General features: G+C 48.9%; 4 non-coding genes across 4 annotated transcripts; all 4 read right to left on the bottom strand.

Moving 5' to 3' along the window:
• Window positions 1–586: 586 nt before the first annotated feature.
• On the bottom strand, window positions 587–779 carry LOC144261686 (U2 spliceosomal RNA). The gene has a single exon (XR_013345388.1). It is a non-coding gene; the product is annotated as a U2 spliceosomal RNA (small nuclear RNA).
• Window positions 780–5,506: 4,727 nt separating this feature from the next.
• On the bottom strand, window positions 5,507–5,699 carry LOC144261685 (U2 spliceosomal RNA). Its single transcript, XR_013345387.1, has one exon. It is a non-coding gene; the product is annotated as a U2 spliceosomal RNA (small nuclear RNA).
• A 4,733-nt stretch (window positions 5,700–10,432) lies between these two features.
• On the bottom strand, window positions 10,433–10,625 carry LOC144261684 (U2 spliceosomal RNA). Its single transcript, XR_013345386.1, has one exon. It is a non-coding gene; the product is annotated as a U2 spliceosomal RNA (small nuclear RNA).
• A 4,728-nt stretch (window positions 10,626–15,353) lies between these two features.
• Window positions 15,354–15,546, bottom strand: LOC144261682 (U2 spliceosomal RNA). Its single transcript, XR_013345384.1, has one exon. It is a non-coding gene; the product is annotated as a U2 spliceosomal RNA (small nuclear RNA).
• Between the last annotated feature and the right edge of the window lie 1,749 nt (window positions 15,547–17,295).

Below are 17,295 nucleotides of genomic sequence, written 5' to 3'. Positions count from 1 at the left end.
ATTTTCCAATGGTCAGGGTGGCAACGCTGAGAAGTTAAGGATTATTATTTAGCGTTTACATTACAGTAGGTTCGGGGGTGGGGGGGAAGAATCAGGATTGGGACCCCTGTGTGCCGGGCGCAGCATGACACCTAGTGCCTTGTCTTGATCTTACAAACCAAGATACATGGGACATGGGCTGGGTGGGGAGAAGTCTGTGTAACTCACACAGCTGTTGAGATACGTGTGACCTCAAATATTACTGATCCCCGCCCCGCTCCTCCCAAAACAAACAAACAAAAAACCAACCAACCGACTCCCCAACAGACCCACAGTCTGGAAAGCATTTGTCCCTCATTACTGTTGAAAAGACTCACAGCAGAAAGAAGGATCCCAGCTTCTCAAACAATCCTCTAGTGAGACAGAGAACCCTACATCTGTAGCCCCACAAAACACTCCCAAGCAATTGCAAGAATACTTTGTCACAAAGAAACCACAGCGGTACAGATTTCAGATTTCTCAACTACTTGAAAAAAATCTGCTTTAAAGAAGCATCCTCACAGTAAAATTCTTTCTACTTTTCAAACCAGAACATTCTTCCCCCAAAAGGAGATGCACTGTTCCTGGAAACACTGCAATACCAGGTCAAGGCATGGGGTGGGCAGAGCAAGCTCCTAGTCCAGCCCCCTGTTCCAAAAATCAATTTAATATACAGTCCTTAAATAAAGGACATATCAGATATTAAACTGATAAGAACAGGTACTACACTTGATCTGAGCTCCAAGGAGCCGAGAAGCGATGCTGAGAGCCTGCGACGCACCGCACACCTCTGCGCCCACCGCTTTCTACCTCACCGTGACGAGCTCCCAGACATGCAACAAACACCATAACTAGGTAACTCTAAGTGAGGAACCCTTCCCCACAGTGACTCCCGTGGAAGAATTCAAAGCAAGAACCCTTAACACACAATTCTCTTCAAAGACAGACAAGTCTTGCAGCCGCCTTCCTCTTGCTGGTTTCCCTGGACGCTCCTAATTTGCACAGACCCACCCACTGACGTGGGACTAGCAATCTCTCACTGTTAACTCTTACAGCAAAACAGGGCAAAGAAAGCCTATGCAAGTGCTATACCGCAGCCCCAACGCTCTTTTCTGCTCCTTCCCACAGGCTGACCCCTCCCCCACAGCTCCCCACACCGCAGCCAGGGGCTGACCCCTCCTTCGCCCCGCCTCCCCCCACCACTGCCAGGATCTGGGGCTGACACCCTCCCCACACCGCTGCCAGGGGCTGGGGCTGGCCCCTATCCCCCCCCAAGCTCCATTCTACCTGGGGCTAGGGCTAGGGCCCCGCCCCCGACAAGCCCTGCTGCCTGACACCTCGTGTCGCCACTCTTCCCCCCCCACACACACACACGCACGTTCCTCCACGCCCCGCTAGGGGGTCGCACCAGACTTTTTTGGTAAACTGGGCATTTGTTTATTTGCTCTTGCCAACTCATCAGTTGGCAAGAGCAAACGGGATAAATGGCCGTTTTTGTCAAAAAAAAAAAAAAAAAAAGGCAGGATGGCCGGAACAGAGCTTAAAAAGGGAACTGCTCCAGCCAAACGGGGACGTATGGTCATCCTCTCTCCAGGCAAGTGGTCCTGAGGGAGTCTGGCCAGGGCTGGGGGCAGACCCTGACCTGGCTAATCGCACCACTCCCGAGAGGACGGAGTGATTCCCCGTCCTGGCACTGGACCGGCCCCGGCCGCGCTGCCAGCTCAGCCTGGCAGACACCATAAACGGCAGAGTAAGGAAGGCCGTTAGAGGCCAAAAGTCATCCTTCAAAATTTGGAAATCAAATCCTAGTGAGGATAATAGGAAGGTGCACGAACTCTGGCTGGGTAAGTGTCAAAGTATAACAAGTCAGGCCAAGAAAGAATCTGAGAAGCAACGTGCTAACGACACAAAAGCTAACCATAAGAATGTTTTAAAGTACATCAGAAGCAGGCAGCCTGCCAAAGAGGCGGTGGGGCCACTAGCTGACAAAGGAGCACTCTAGGAAGACAAGGCCATTGCAGAGGAGCTTCATGAATTCTTTGCAGCTGTCTTCACTGCAGAGGACGGGAGGGAGAGTCCCACATCGGAGCTGTCCTTATTGGGTGACAAATCTGAAGTCCCATCCCAGTATAAGAGGTTTTAGAACAAATGGTTAAATTAAACAGGAATAAGTCACCAGGACCAGATGGCATTCGACCACGAGTTCTGAGGGAACTCAGAGATGAAATTGCACAACTACTAGCCGTAGTACGCAAGCTACCACTGAAGCAAGCCTCTGTTGCAGACGACTGGCAGGTAGCTAATGTAATGCCAATTTTTAAAATGGGCTCCAGGGGCGACCCTGGCAATTGCAGGCTGCTGAGCCTAACTTCAGTAACAGGCAAATTGGTAGTAAAGAATGATCAGGCACCCAGATAAACAGGATGTATTGGGAAAGGGTGAACACAGCTTTTGTAAAGGGAACTCCTACCTCACCAATCTTCTAGAATTCTTTGAGGATCTCAGCAAGCATGTGGATAAGGATGATTCAGTCGATACTGCGAACTGGGATTTTCAGAAAGCCTTTGACGGGGTCCCTCACCGAAGGCTCTAAAAGAAAACTTAAGTGGTTATGGGATAAGCGCGTAAGAACGGCCAAACTGGGTCAGACCAAAAGTCCATCTAGCCCAGTATCCTGTCTTCTGACAGCGGCCAATGCCAGGGGCCCCAGAGGGAATGAACGGAACAGGCAATCATCCATCCCCTGTCGCCCATTCCCAGCTTCTGGCAAATAGGGGTTAGCTAGGGATACCACTGGCTAAGCGCCATCAATGGACCTATCCTCCATGAATTTATCTAGTTCTTTTTTGAAACCTGTTATGTTCTTGGCCTTCGCAACGTCCTCTGGCAAAGAGTTCCGCAGGTTGACTGTGTGTTGTGTGAAGAAATACTTTCTTTTGTTTGTTTTAAACCGGCTGCCTGTAAATTTAATTTGGTGACCCCTAGGTCTTGTATTATGAGAAGGAGTACATAACACTTCCTTATTTACTTTCTCCACGCCAGTCATGATTTTATAGACCTCCATCGTATCCCCTCTTAGTCGGCTCTTTTCCAAGCTGAAAAGGCCCAATCTTAAGAATCTCTTCTTATACAGAAGCTGTTCCATACCCCCTCATCATTTTTCTTGCCCTTTTCTGAATCTTTCCAATTCCAATATGCCTTTTTTGAGATGGGGCGACCGCATCAGCACGCAGGTATTTTCTGTCTTATTATCTATCCCTGTCTTAATGATTCCCAACACTCCACTGCACATTCAGTGGATGTTTTCAGAGAACTGTCCACAATGACTCCTAGGTCTCTTTCTTGAGTGGTAACAGCTCATTTAGACCCTTCCCCTCCCCCTCCCCCGCCCCCAATCGTTTTATAGGTATAGCTGGGATTATGTTTTCCAGTGTGCGTTACTTTGCATTGATCAACACTGACTTTCCTCTGCCATTTTGTTGCCCAGTCCCCCAGTTTTGCGAGAGCTCTTTGTAGCTCTTGGCAGTCTGCTTTGGCCTTAACTATTCTGAGTAGTTTTGTATCGTCTGCAAATTTTGCCACCTCACTGTTTACCCCTTTCCCCCGGTCATTTATGAATAAGTTGAACGGTACTGGTCCCAGTACAGACCCCTGGGGGACCCCTGGGGATAAGAGGGAAGATCCTCTTCTCTGACACTGGCAGACCAGGTGCCAGCTTATGTCAAGGCCCCTAGAAAAGTGACAAATGCATGGCTGGAAACTAGTCTTGCTCACCTGTGTGTTAGCGTTGTTAAAACGGGCATTATTTTTATAAAAATGTGTTTCGTGTTTAGACTTTATGAAAAGCTGGTGAGTTGCTGCATGCATTCTTCTCACCTATAATATCTGTATCCCACGTTATAAGGTGATATATAAGCCTTGGCTCTAAAACTGTAAACCCCCTGGCCGCCACCAGTCAGGAGAGAAGCATTCCCAAGTGTGAAATGCTAGTTTACCAGAAGAGGAGTCATCTCCTTTCCACCAAGAGAAGACCCTGAGACAACAGATAAGCCACTGTGGATCATCCGTGGACAAAAGGCTTGGTTGATTGCTCCGCCTCACACCCCCACCCACGAGGAGGCAGAGACCTGCACAAACACTTGCCCCACCAGCTCTGGGGGGAATGGAATAAAAATCCCTGTCAAGAAGAAACTGTTGTCCCTATGCTGCTTGGACTTCAGGGGGATGGCATGCCTTACAAGCATAAGCATAAGCAAGGGATCCCGGCTGTTTGGCTAGGGTTAACCCTAAAGGATCTACAGAGCTTGCATGTTCCAGCAGCTTCTACTACTTTTTGAAACCTCAGACTGTAACTCCTTTGTGTGTATGTTTACCTGCTTTAACCTGGTAAATAATTTCTTATTTCTTTTCCTAGTTCGGAAAGATTTAGCTAGTTTATTATAGGATTGGCCACGAACATTGTCTTCGGTTTGAGATCTGAGGTGCAATTCAGCTGGCTGAGTGACCAGTCCGAGGGACCGGAATATTGTTATGGTTTTTGGTGCAAGGGACCATCTGTCACAAAGGCAGGCTCACCTGGGTGGCAAGATGGATTCAGGGTGCCCAAGGGGGCTGTCTGTGACTCCATGTTAAGGCTGTTCTAGTGGAGTTCACATTTGATACTTGGTTGGTGAAATGGAAGTCCGGAACACACAACCACGAGGAGCCCCCTGCTGTCTGCCAGCCCTGGGTGTCCGGGGCTCCTGCTCTCTGGAGCCCTGGCTGCACTAGAAAGGTAAGTTCCTATCTTGCCTGGTTCAGAAACCGGAAGGGAAATAAAGAGAACCCACATTACATTTTTTTTTTAAAGAATCCTCATGATTTTTAAGCCAATCTCGTGATTTTGGGGAGTCTGACTCATGATTTTCCAATGGTCAGGGTGGCAACGCTGAGAAGTTAAGGATTATTATTTAGCGTTTACATTACAGTAGGTTCGGGGGTGGGGGGGAAGAATCAGGATTGGGACCCCTGTGTGCCGGGCGCAGCATGACACCTAGTGCCTTGTCTTGATCTTACAAACCAAGATACATGGGACATGGGCTGGGCGGGGAGAAGTCTGTGTAACTCACACAGCTGTTGAGATACGTGTGACCTCAAATATTACTGATCCCCGCCCCGCCCCTCCCCTCCCAAAACAAACAAACAAACAAAAAACCAACCAACCGACTCCCCAACAGACCCACAGTCTGGAAAGCATTTGTCCCTCATTACTGTTGAAAAGACTCACAGCAGAAAGAAGGATCCCAGCTTCTCAAACAATCCTCTAGTGAGACAGAAAACCCTACATCTGTAGCCCCACAAAACACTCCCAAGCAATTGCAAGAATACTTTGTCACAAAGAAACCACAGCGGTACAGATTTCTCAACTACTTGAAAAAAATCTGCTTTAAAGAAGCATCATCACAGTAAAATTCTTTCTACTTTTCAAACCAGAACATTCTTCCCCAAAAGGAGATGCACTGTTCCTGGAGACACTGCAATACCAGGTCAATGCATGGGGTGGGCAGAGCAAGCTCCTAATCCAGCCCCCTGTTCCAAAAATCAATTTAATATACAGTCCTTAAATAAAGGACATATCAGATATTAAACTGATAAGAACAGATACTACACTTGATCTGAGCTCCAAGGAGCCAAGAAGCGATGCTGAGAGCCTGCGACGCACCGCACACCTCTGCGCCCACCGCTTTCTACCTCACCGTGACGAGCTCCCAGACACGCAACAAACACCATAACTAGGTAACTCTAAGTGAGGAACCCTTCCCCACAATGACTCCCGTGGAAGAATTCAAAGCAAGAACCCTTAACACACAATTCTCTTCAAAGACAGACAAGTCTTGCAGCCGCCTTCCTCTTGCTGGTTTCCCTGGACGCTCCTAATTTGCACAGACCCACCCACTGACGTGGGACTAGCAATCTCTCACTGTTAACTCTTACAGCAAAACAGGGCAAAGAAAGCCTATGCAAGTGCTATACCGCAGCCCCAACGCTCTTTTCTGCTCCTTCCCACAGGCTGACCCCTCCCCCACAGCTCCCCACACTGCAGCCAGGGGCTGACCCCTCCTTCGCCCCGCCTCCCCCCACCACTGCCAGGATCTGGGGCTGACACCCTCCCCACACCGCTGCCAGGGGCTGGGGCTGGCCCCTATCCCCCCCCAAGCTCCATTCTACCTGGGGCTAGGGCTAGGGCCCCGCCCCCGACAAGCCCTGCTGCCTGACACCTCGTGTCGCCACTCTTCCCCCCCCACACACACACACGCACGTTCCTCCACGCCCCGCTAGGGGGTCGCACCAGACTTTTTTGGTAAACTGGGCATTTGTTTATTTGCTCTTGCCAACTCATCAGTTGGCAAGAGCAAACGGGATAAATGGCCGTTTTTGTCAAAAAAGGAAAAAAAAAAAAAAAAAAAAAAAAAAAGGCAGGATGGCCGGAACAGAGCTTAAAAAGGGAACTGCTCCAGCCAAACGGGGACGTATGGTCATCCTCTCTCCAGGCAAGTGGTCCTGAGGGAGTCTGGCCAGGGCTGGGGGCAGACCCTGACCTGGCTAATCGCACCACTCCCGAGAGGACGGAGTGATTCCCCGTCCTGGCACTGGACCGGCCCCGGCCGCGCTGCCAGCTCAGCCTGGCAGACACCATAAACGGCAGAGTAAGGAAGGCCGTTAGAGGCCAAAAGTCATCCTTCAAAATTTGGAAATCAAATCCTAGTGAGGATAATAGGAAGGTGCACGAACTCTGGCCGGGTAAGTGTCAAAGTATAACAAGTCAGGCCAAGAAAGAATCTGAGAAGCAACGTGCTAACGACACAAAAGCTAACCATAAGAATGTTTTAAAGTACATCAGAAGCAGGCAGCCTGCCAAAGAGGCGGTGGGGCCACTAGCTGACAAAGGAGCACTCTAGGAAGACAAGGCCATTGCAGAGGAGCTTCATGAATTCTTTGCAGCTGTCTTCACTGCAGAGGACGGGAGGGAGAGTCCCACATCGGAGCTGTCCTTATTGGGTGACAAATCTGAAGTCCCATCCCAGTATAAGAGGTTTTAGAACAAATGGTTAAATTAAACAGGAATAAGTCACCAGGACCAGATGGCATTCGACCACGAGTTCTGAGGGAACTCAGAGATGAAATTGCACAACTACTAGCCGTAGTACGCAAGCTACCACTGAAGCAAGCCTCTGTTGCAGACGACTGGCAGGTAGCTAATGTAATGCCAATTTTTAAAATGGGCTCCAGGGGCGACCCTGGCAATTGCAGGCTGCTGAGCCTAACTTCAGTAACAGGCAAATTGGTAGTAAAGAATGATCAGGCACCCAGATAAACAGGATGTATTGGGAAAGGGTGAACACAGCTTTTGTAAAGGGAACTCCTACCTCACCAATCTTCTAGAATTCTTTGAGGATCTCAGCAAGCATGTGGATAAGGATGATTCAGTCGATACTGCGAACTGGGATTTTCAGAAAGCCTTTGACGGGGTCCCTCACCGAAGGCTCTAAAAGAAAACTTAAGTGGTTATGGGATAAGCGCGTAAGAACGGCCAAACTGGGTCAGACCAAAAGTCCATCTAGCCCAGTATCCTGTCTTCTGACAGCGGCCAATGCCAGGGGCCCCAGAGGGAATGAACGGAACAGGCAATCATCCATCCCCTGTCGCCCATTCCCAGCTTCTGGCAAATAGGGGTTAGCTAGGGATACCACTGGCTAAGCGCCATCAATGGACCTATCCTCCATGAATTTATCTAGTTCTTTTTTGAAACCTGTTATGTTCTTGGCCTTCGCAACGTCCTCTGGCAAAGAGTTCCGCAGGTTGACTGTGTGTTGTGTGAAGAAATACTTTCTTTTGTTTGTTTTAAACCGGCTGCCTGTAAATTTAATTTGGTGACCCCTAGGTCTTGTATTATGAGAAGGAGTACATAACACTTCCTTATTTACTTTCTCCACGCCAGTCATGATTTTATAGACCTCCATCGTATCCCCTCTTAGTCGGCTCTTTTCCAAGCTGAAAAGGCCCAATCTTAAGAATCTCTTCTTATACAGAAGCTGTTTCATCATTTTTCTTGCCCTTTTCTGAATCTTTCCAATTCCAATATGCCTTTTTTGAGATGGAGCGACCGCATCAGCACGCAGGTATTTTCTGTCTTATTATCTATCCCTGTCTTAATGATTCCCAACACTCCACTGCACATTCAGTGGATGTTTTCAGAGAACTGTCCACAATGACTCCTAGGTCTCTTTCTTGAGTGGTAACAGCTCATTTAGACCCTTCCCCTCCCCCTCCCCCGCCCCCAATCGTTTTATAGGTATAGCTGGGATTATGTTTTCCAGTGTGCGTTACTTTGCATTGATCAACACTGACTTTCCTCTGCCATTTTGTTGCCCAGTCCCCCAGTTTTGCGAGAGCTCTTTGTAGCTCTTGGCAGTCTGCTTTGGCCTTAACTATTCTGAGTAGTTTTGTATCGTCTGCAAATTTTGCCACCTCACTGTTTACCCCTTTCCCCCGGTCATTTATGAATAAGTTGAACGGTACTGGTCCCAGTACAGACCCCTGGGGGACCCCTGGGGATAAGAGGGAAGATCCTCTTCTCTGACACTGGCAGACCAGGAGCCAGCTTATGTCAAGGCCCCTAGAAAAGTGACAAATGCATGGCTGGAAACTAGTCTTGCTCACCTGTGTGTTAGCGTTGTTAAAATGGGCATTATTTTTATAAAAATGTGTTTCGTGTTTAGACTTTATGAAAAGCTGGTGAGTTGCTGCATGCATTCTTCTCACCTATAATATCTGTATCCCACGTTATAAGGTGATATATAAGCCTTGGCTCTAAAACTGTAAACCCCCTGGCCGCCACCAGTCAGGAGAGAAGCATTCCCAAGTGTGAAATGCTAGTTTACCAGAAGAGGAGTCATCTCCTTTCCACCAAGAGAAGACCCTGAGACAACAGATAAGCCACTGTGGATCATCCGTGGACAAAAGGCTTGGTTGATTGCTCCGCCTCACACCCCCACCCACGAGGAGGCAGAGACCTGCACAAACACTTGCCCCACCAGCTCTGGGGGGAATGGAATAAAAATCCCTGTCAAGAAGAAACTGTTGTCCCTATGCTGCTTGGACTTCAGGGGGATGGCATGCCTTACAAGCATAAGCATAAGCAAGGGATCCCGGCTGTTTGGCTAGGGTTAACCCTAAAGGATCTACAGAGCTTGCATGTTCCAGCAGCTTCTACTACTTTTTGAAACCTCAGACTGTAACTCCTTTGTGTGTATGTTTACCTGCTTTAACCTGGTAAATAATTTCTTATTTCTTTTCCTAGTTCGGAAAGATTTAGCTAGTTTATTATAGGATTGGCCACGAACATTGTCTTCGGTTTGAGATCTGAGGTGCAATTCAGCTGGCTGAGTGACCAGTCCGAGGGACCGGAATATTGTTATGGTTTTTGGTGCAAGGGACCATCTGTCACAAAGGCAGGCTCACCTGGGTGGCAAGATGGATTCAGGGTGCCCAAGGGGGCTGTCTGTGACTCCATGTTAAGGCTGTTCTAGTGGAGTTCACATTTGATACTTGGTTGGTGAAATGGAAGTCCGGAACACACAACCACGAGGAGCCCCCTGCTGTCTGCCAGCCCTGGGTGTCCGGGGCTCCTGCTCTCTGGAGCCCTGGCTGCACTAGAAAGGTAAGTTCCTATCTTGCCTGGTTCAGAAACCGGAAGGGAAATAAAGAGAACCCACATTACATTTTTTTTTTAAAGAATCCTCATGATTTTTAAGCCAATCTCGTGATTTTGGGGAGTCTGACTCATGATTTTCCAATGGTCAGGGTGGCAACGCTGAGAAGTTAAGGATTATTATTTAGCGTTTACATTACAGTAGGTTCGGGGGTGGGGGGGAAGAATCAGGATTGGGACCCCTGTGTGCCGGGCGCAGCATGACACCTAGTGCCTTGTCTTGATCTTACAAACCAAGATACATGGGACATGGGCTGGGCGGGGAGAAGTCTGTGTAACTCACACAGCTGTTGAGATACGTGTGACCTCAAATATTACTGATCCCCGCCCCGCCCCTCCCCTCCCAAAACAAACAAACAAACAAAAAACCAACCAACCGACTCCCCAACAGACCCACAGTCTGGAAAGCATTTGTCCCTCATTACTGTTGAAAAGACTCACAGCAGAAAGAAGGATCCCAGCTTCTCAAACAATCCTCTAGTGAGACAGAAAACCCTACATCTGTAGCCCCACAAAACACTCCCAAGCAATTGCAAGAATACTTTGTCACAAAGAAACCACAGCGGTACAGATTTCTCAACTACTTGAAAAAAATCTGCTTTAAAGAAGCATCATCACAGTAAAATTCTTTCTACTTTTCAAACCAGAACATTCTTCCCCAAAAGGAGATGCACTGTTCCTGGAGACACTGCAATACCAGGTCAATGCATGGGGTGGGCAGAGCAAGCTCCTAATCCAGCCCCCTGTTCCAAAAATCAATTTAATATACAGTCCTTAAATAAAGGACATATCAGATATTAAACTGATAAGAACAGATACTACACTTGATCTGAGCTCCAAGGAGCCAAGAAGCGATGCTGAGAGCCTGCGACGCACCGCACACCTCTGCGCCCACCGCTTTCTACCTCACCGTGACGAGCTCCCAGACACGCAACAAACACCATAACTAGGTAACTCTAAGTGAGGAACCCTTCCCCACAATGACTCCCGTGGAAGAATTCAAAGCAAGAACCCTTAACACACAATTCTCTTCAAAGACAGACAAGTCTTGCAGCCGCCTTCCTCTTGCTGGTTTCCCTGGACGCTCCTAATTTGCACAGACCCACCCACTGACGTGGGACTAGCAATCTCTCACTGTTAACTCTTACAGCAAAACAGGGCAAAGAAAGCCTATGCAAGTGCTATACCGCAGCCCCAACGCTCTTTTCTGCTCCTTCCCACAGGCTGACCCCTCCCCCACAGCTCCCCACACCGCAGCCAGGGGCTGACCCCTCCTTCGCCCCGCCTCCCCCCACCACTGCCAGGATCTGGGGCTGACACCCTCCCCACACCGCTGCCAGGGGCTGGGGCTGGCCCCTATCCCCCCCCAAGCTCCATTCTACCTGGGGCTAGGGCTAGGGCCCCGCCCCCGACAAGCCCTGCTGCCTGACACCTCGTGTCGCCACTCTTCCCCCCCCACACACACACACGCACGTTCCTCCACGCCCCGCTAGGGGGTCGCACCAGACTTTTTTGGTAAACTGGGCATTTGTTTATTTGCTCTTGCCAACTCATCAGTTGGCAAGAGCAAACGGGATAAATGGCCGTTTTTGTCAAAAAAGGAAAAAAAAAAAAAAAAAAAAAAAAAAAGGCAGGATGGCCGGAACAGAGCTTAAAAAGGGAACTGCTCCAGCCAAACGGGGACGTATGGTCATCCTCTCTCCAGGCAAGTGGTCCTGAGGGAGTCTGGCCAGGGCTGGGGGCAGACCCTGACCTGGCTAATCGCACCACTCCCGAGAGGACGGAGTGATTCCCCGTCCTGGCACTGGACCGGCCCCGGCCGCGCTGCCAGCTCAGCCTGGCAGACACCATAAACGGCAGAGTAAGGAAGGCCGTTAGAGGCCAAAAGTCATCCTTCAAAATTTGGAAATCAAATCCTAGTGAGGATAATAGGAAGGTGCACGAACTCTGGCCGGGTAAGTGTCAAAGTATAACAAGTCAGGCCAAGAAAGAATCTGAGAAGCAACGTGCTAACGACACAAAAGCTAACCATAAGAATGTTTTAAAGTACATCAGAAGCAGGCAGCCTGCCAAAGAGGCGGTGGGGCCACTAGCTGACAAAGGAGCACTCTAGGAAGACAAGGCCATTGCAGAGGAGCTTCATGAATTCTTTGCAGCTGTCTTCACTGCAGAGGACGGGAGGGAGAGTCCCACATCGGAGCTGTCCTTATTGGGTGACAAATCTGAAGTCCCATCCCAGTATAAGAGGTTTTAGAACAAATGGTTAAATTAAACAGGAATAAGTCACCAGGACCAGATGGCATTCGACCACGAGTTCTGAGGGAACTCAGAGATGAAATTGCACAACTACTAGCCGTAGTACGCAAGCTACCACTGAAGCAAGCCTCTGTTGCAGACGACTGGCAGGTAGCTAATGTAATGCCAATTTTTAAAATGGGCTCCAGGGGCGACCCTGGCAATTGCAGGCTGCTGAGCCTAACTTCAGTAACAGGCAAATTGGTAGTAAAGAATGATCAGGCACCCAGATAAACAGGATGTATTGGGAAAGGGTGAACACAGCTTTTGTAAAGGGAACTCCTACCTCACCAATCTTCTAGAATTCTTTGAGGATCTCAGCAAGCATGTGGATAAGGATGATTCAGTCGATACTGCGAACTGGGATTTTCAGAAAGCCTTTGACGGGGTCCCTCACCGAAGGCTCTAAAAGAAAACTTAAGTGGTTATGGGATAAGCGCGTAAGAACGGCCAAACTGGGTCAGACCAAAAGTCCATCTAGCCCAGTATCCTGTCTTCTGACAGCGGCCAATGCCAGGGGCCCCAGAGGGAATGAACGGAACAGGCAATCATCCATCCCCTGTCGCCCATTCCCAGCTTCTGGCAAATAGGGGTTAGCTAGGGATACCACTGGCTAAGCGCCATCAATGGACCTATCCTCCATGAATTTATCTAGTTCTTTTTTGAAACCTGTTATGTTCTTGGCCTTCGCAACGTCCTCTGGCAAAGAGTTCCGCAGGTTGACTGTGTGTTGTGTGAAGAAATACTTTCTTTTGTTTGTTTTAAACCGGCTGCCTGTAAATTTAATTTGGTGACCCCTAGGTCTTGTATTATGAGAAGGAGTACATAACACTTCCTTATTTACTTTCTCCACGCCAGTCATGATTTTATAGACCTCCATCGTATCCCCTCTTAGTCGGCTCTTTTCCAAGCTGAAAAGGCCCAATCTTAAGAATCTCTTCTTATACAGAAGCTGTTTCATCATTTTTCTTGCCCTTTTCTGAATCTTTCCAATTCCAATATGCCTTTTTTGAGATGGAGCGACCGCATCAGCACGCAGGTATTTTCTGTCTTATTATCTATCCCTGTCTTAATGATTCCCAACACTCCACTGCACATTCAGTGGATGTTTTCAGAGAACTGTCCACAATGACTCCTAGGTCTCTTTCTTGAGTGGTAACAGCTCATTTAGACCCTTCCCCTCCCCCTCCCCCGCCCCCAATCGTTTTATAGGTATAGCTGGGATTATGTTTTCCAGTGTGCGTTACTTTGCATTGATCAACACTGACTTTCCTCTGCCATTTTGTTGCCCAGTCCCCCAGTTTTGCGAGAGCTCTTTGTAGCTCTTGGCAGTCTGCTTTGGCCTTAACTATTCTGAGTAGTTTTGTATCGTCTGCAAATTTTGCCACCTCACTGTTTACCCCTTTCCCCCGGTCATTTATGAATAAGTTGAACGGTACTGGTCCCAGTACAGACCCCTGGGGGACCCCTGGGGATAAGAGGGAAGATCCTCTTCTCTGACACTGGCAGACCAGGTGCCAGCTTATGTCAAGGCCCCTAGAAAAGTGACAAATGCATGGCTGGAAACTAGTCTTGCTCACCTGTGTGTTAGCGTTGTTAAAACGGGCATTATTTTTATAAAAATGTGTTTCGTGTTTAGACTTTATGAAAAGCTGGTGAGTTGCTGCATGCATTCTTCTCACCTATAATATCTGTATCCCACGTTATAAGGTGATATATAAGCCTTGGCTCTAAAACTGTAAACCCCCTGGCCGCCACCAGTCAGGAGAGAAGCATTCCCAAGTGTGAAATGCTAGTTTACCAGAAGAGGAGTCATCTCCTTTCCACCAAGAGAAGACCCTGAGACAACAGATAAGCCACTGTGGATCATCCGTGGACAAAAGGCTTGGTTGATTGCTCCGCCTCACACCCCCACCCACGAGGAGGCAGAGACCTGCACAAACACTTGCCCCACCAGCTCTGGGGGAATGGAATAAAAATCCCTGTCAAGAAGAAACTGTTGTCCCTATGCTGCTTGGACTTCAGGGGGATGGCATGCCTTACAAGCATAAGCATAAGCAAGGGATCCCGGCTGTTTGGCTAGGGTTAACCCTAAAGGATCTACAGAGCTTGCATGTTCCAGCAGCTTCTACTACTTTTTGAAACCTCAGACTGTAACTCCTTTGTGTGTATGTTTACCTGCTTTAACCTGGTAAATAATTTCTTATTTCTTTTCCTAGTTCGGAAAGATTTAGCTAGTTTATTATAGGATTGGCCACGAACATTGTCTTCGGTTTGAGATCTGAGGTGCAATTCAGCTGGCTGAGTGACCAGTCCGAGGGACCGGAATATTGTTATGGTTTTTGGTGCAAGGGACCATCTGTCACAAAGGCAGGCTCACCTGGGTGGCAAGATGGATTCAGGGTGCCCAAGGGGGCTGTCTGTGACTCCATGTTAAGGCTGTTCTAGTGGAGTTCACATTTGATACTTGGTTGGTGAAATGGAAGTCCGGAACACACAACCACGAGGAGCCCCCTGCTGTCTGCCAGCCCTGGGTGTCCGGGGCTCCTGCTCTCTGGAGCCCTGGCTGCACTAGAAAGGTAAGTTTCTATCTTGCCTGGTTCAGAAACCGGAAGGGAAATAAAGAGAACCCACATTACATTTTTTTTTTAAAGAATCCTCATGATTTTTAAGCCAATCTCGTGATTTTGGGGAGTCTGACTCATGATTTTCCAATGGTCAGGGTGGCAACGCTGAGAAGTTAAGGATTATTATTTAGCGTTTACATTACAGTAGGTTCGGGGGTGGGGGGGAAGAATCAGGATTGGGACCCCTGTGTGCCGGGCGCAGCATGACACCTAGTGCCTTGTCTTGATCTTACAAACCAAGATACATGGGACATGGGCTGGGCGGGGAGAAGTCTGTGTAACTCACACAGCTGTTGAGATACGTGTGACCTCAAATATTACTGATCCCCGCCCCGCCCTTCCCCTCCCAAAACAAACAAACAAAAAACCAACCAACCGACTCCCCAACAGACCCACAGTCTGGAAAGCATTTGTCCCTCATTACTGTTGAAAAGACTCACAGCAGAAAGAAGGATCCCAGCTTCTCAAACAATCCTCTAGTGAGACAGAAAACCCTACATCTGTAGCCCCACAAAACACTCCCAAGCAATTGCAAGAATACTTTGTCACAAAGAAACCACAGCGGTACAGATTTCTCAACTACTTGAAAAAAATCTGCTTTAAAGAAGCATCATCACAGTAAAATTCTTTCTACTTTTCAAACCAGAACATTCTTCCCCAAAAGGAGATGCACTGTTCCTGGAGACACTGCAATACCAGGTCAATGCATGGGGTGGGCAGAGCAAGCTCCTAATCCAGCCCCCTGTTCCAAAAATCAATTTAATATACAGTCCTTAAATAAAGGACATATCAGATATTAAACTGATAAGAACAGATACTACACTTGATCTGAGCTCCAAGGAGCCGAGAAGCGATGCTGAGAGCCTGCGACGCACCGCACACCTCTGCGCCCACCGCTTTCTACCTCACCGTGACGAGCTCCCAGACACGCAACAAACACCATAACTAGGTAACTCTAAGTGAGGAACCCTTCCCCACAGTGACTCCCGTGGAAGAATTCAAAGCAAGAACCCTTAACACACAATTCTCTTCAAAGACAGACAAGTCTTGCAGCCGCCTTCCTCTTGCTGGTTTCCCTGGACGCTCCTAATTTGCACAGACCCACCCACTGACGTGGGACTAGCAATCTCTCACTGTTAACTCTTACAGCAAAACAGGGCAAAGAAAGCCTATGCAAGTGCTATACCGCAGCCCCAACGCTCTTTTCTGCTCCTTCCCACAGGCTGACCCCTCCCCCACAGCTCCCCACACCGCAGCCAGGGGCTGACCCCTCCTTCGCCCCGCCTCCCCCCACCACTGCCAGGATCTGGGGCTGACACCCTCCCCACACCGCTGCCAGGGGCTGGGGCTGGCCCCTATCCCCCCCCAAGCTCCATTCTACCTGGGGCTAGGGCTAGGGCCCCGCCCCCGACAAGCCCTGCTGCCTGACACCTCGTGTCGCCACTCTTCCCCCCCCACACACACACACGCACGTTCCTCCACGCCCCGCTAGGGGGTCGCACCAGACTTTTTTGGTAAACTGGGCATTTGTTTATTTGCTCTTGCCAACTCATCAGTTGGCAAGAGCAAACGGGATAAATGGCCGTTTTTGTCAAAAAAAAAAAAAAAAAAAGGCAGGATGGCCGGAACAGAGCTTAAAAAGGGAACTGCTCCAGCCAAACGGGGACGTATGGTCATCCTCTCTCCAGGCAAGTGGTCCTGAGGGAGTCTGGCCAGGGCTGGGGGCAGACCCTGACCTGGCTAATCGCACCACTCCCGAGAGGACGGAGTGATTCCCCGTCCTGGCACTGGACCGGCCCCGGCCGCGCTGCCAGCTCAGCCTGGCAGACACCATAAACGGCAGAGTAAGGAAGGCCGTTAGAGGCCAAAAGTCATCCTTCAAAATTTGGAAATCAAATCCTAGTGAGGATAATAGGAAGGTGCACGAACTCTGGCCGGGTAAGTGTCAAAGTATAACAAGTCAGGCCAAGAAAGAATCTGAGAAGCAACGTGCTAACGACACAAAAGCTAACCATAAGAATGTTTTAAAGTACATCAGAAGCAGGCAGCCTGCCAAAGAGGCGGTGGGGCCACTAGCTGACAAAGGAGCACTCTAGGAAGACAAGGCCATTGCAGAGGAGCTTCATGAATTCTTTGCAGCTGTCTTCACTGCAGAGGACGGGAGGGAGAGTCCCACATCGGAGCTGTCCTTATTGGGTGACAAATCTGAAGTCCCATCCCAGTATAAGAGGTTTTAGAACAAATGGTTAAATTAAACAGGAATAAGTCACCAGGACCAGATGGCATTCGACCACGAGTTCTGAGGGAACTCAGAGATGAAATTGCACAACTACTAGCCGTAGTACGCAAGCTACCACTGAAGCAAGCCTCTGTTGCAGACGACTGGCAGGTAGCTAATGTAATGCCAATTTTTAAAATGGGCTCCAGGGGCGACCCTGGCAATTGCAGGCTGCTGAGCCTAACTTCAGTAACAGGCAAATTGGTAGTAAAGAATGATCAGGCACCCAGATAAACAGGATGTATTGGGAAAGGGTGAACACAGCTTTTGTAAAGGGAACTCCTACCTCACCAATCTTCTAGAATTCTTTGAGGATCTCAGCAAGC

Source organism: Eretmochelys imbricata, chromosome 2, assembly GCF_965152235.1.
Source record: "Eretmochelys imbricata isolate rEreImb1 chromosome 2, rEreImb1.hap1, whole genome shotgun sequence".
Taxonomy (NCBI): Eukaryota; Metazoa; Chordata; order Testudines; family Cheloniidae; genus Eretmochelys; species Eretmochelys imbricata.
This window is presented reverse-complemented; position numbering and strand designations above follow the sequence as displayed.